A 1,890-nucleotide genomic window follows, 5' to 3' on the forward strand; every position below is an offset into this window, starting at 1 on the left:
TCATCTGCCTGACTGGCAAGATGATACCCCCCCCACCCCAGCAAAAGTATGAACATTTATTTATACCTTTGCAAAGTTAGCAACATGTGACACAAGGTTTCCTAGTGACTAATAGCCAACATTAACCTGTCAGGATGCTTATCTCAGGACTGAGGTAGCTTGCCTGCTTTAGGCACTGAGGCCTAATCCCACTTTCACACATTTGACCAATTTTCTAGCTTCTGTGGCTCCCAACAGGCCTGCTTCACAGATATGTGCTGGAAAGGCACAAAGGTCAGTGGTGGAAGTTAGAAAGTTTATGCCAGTGGGATGAAGGATGATTGCTAGCAGGCTGAGGGATCATTGCTAGCACTGGAGCTAGGAAGCAATGCTCAAAGTAAGCATCAAAGCTTCCCCTAAGTACCACAGCCATCCTCAGCAACAGTGAGGTCCTGAGCTCCTCCAGCAATGAGGAAAGCTGAGTTCCCATCAGGAAAGCCAATGTGACAAGTTTCTCCATGAGGCTAAACAGTGTACCATGTTCCTTCTCTAGAGCCAGGAAGTGATGCTCAAGATGAAGACTAAATCTCTTCCAAAGCTCATTAGGAAAGCCAGAATGATAAGGCCCTCCAGCAGAACAGCCCAAAAGAACGAGCAGCTTCTAACAGCTTCTTCAAACAGCATCCCTAACAGCATTTTGGCAGCTTCTCCTGTTCTACCCTTTATATTGCTGGCAACAACCCTTAGGTGAGCTCCCACACCCAGCACTATGTTAGTTTAATACAATGGTTCTGGGCTGATCTTATTTGCTATGGCCCATACATAAAATTTTATGAAACATATTAGTTTGACACCTAAGGTGCAAAGATCTTGAATACATATACTTGTTTCATAACTGTGCTGTGCTATGAGTGTAAGTCCACATTATCTTACCAAAGCGTGAAACATCAAGGGGAGGTGAAACAAGGTGCCCCTGTTACAGCCAGCTCACCTTTTGAAACTGAGTCATCTTGTCAACTATGTGTTAACCAAGTACACCAGGAGCCCAGCTGAGCCCAGCTTAAATTGTTGATCAGCCCATTCATAAGGCAATAAATTTTGGGATGGCTTATTATTTAGTAATAGAAAACTAGTATGCCCAGGATGCCAGGATTCAAGGACATGTAGATTGCAAATTATCTGGCAAATACTATGTGGCATATAGGTAGCAGATTTCCTTTTCTCTTTTTTTTTTTTTTTTTCTGGCTGGCTCCGAATGCCTTCAGGGCAGGTTTGGTTGGTTTGAGTTGTGGGGATTGAACCACAGCAACCTGAGCCTGACTGCTTTGTTGAAGCAGCCACTTAAAGAACTGAGCTAAGGGGCAGGCCTCCTCCTTTTCTCTTAATTTGAATTTGGGTGTCTTGTTAGATGATGCTGAGTTATACAGAAATATATGTAGAGACCAGTAAATAAGACATCCACAGCATTTGGTTCAAGGCCAAATTATAAAATTAAAAGCTTGTAAACCCTGGAGCTCAAGGTTGTATACAGATCTGAAGAGAAGGGTTTCTTCCTCCTGTGCTCATCTTCCTGTGAGCCACTTGATCTATGGAAGGGGTTGGTCTTGTACCCAGTAGCAGATGGGAGGCAGTGGTTTCCTCCTTGCTATCTCTCAGGTCATTGTCTCTGCCCCTCCTTAGATACTTATACTGAGGAGTTAAGAATATTGGTAGGAAATGGGTAATCTTTTACTCTGGCATTGAAGAGAGGGGCTCAGGCCCTTCAGTTCACAAAGATCAGGGGAGACTTGGATCTCTAAGATGGAATGTGTGAGATGTGCTAGAGGCTTAAAATAGTTTTGAAGGGGCTGGTGAGATGGCTCAGTGGTCTAAAGCACCTACTTAGAACAAGCTTAGCAAGCACAGGGACCG

This window comes from Octodon degus, unplaced genomic scaffold (genome assembly GCF_000260255.1).
Source record: "Octodon degus isolate 3935 unplaced genomic scaffold, OctDeg1.0 scaffold00006, whole genome shotgun sequence".
NCBI classification, from domain to species: domain Eukaryota; kingdom Metazoa; phylum Chordata; class Mammalia; order Rodentia; family Octodontidae; genus Octodon; species Octodon degus.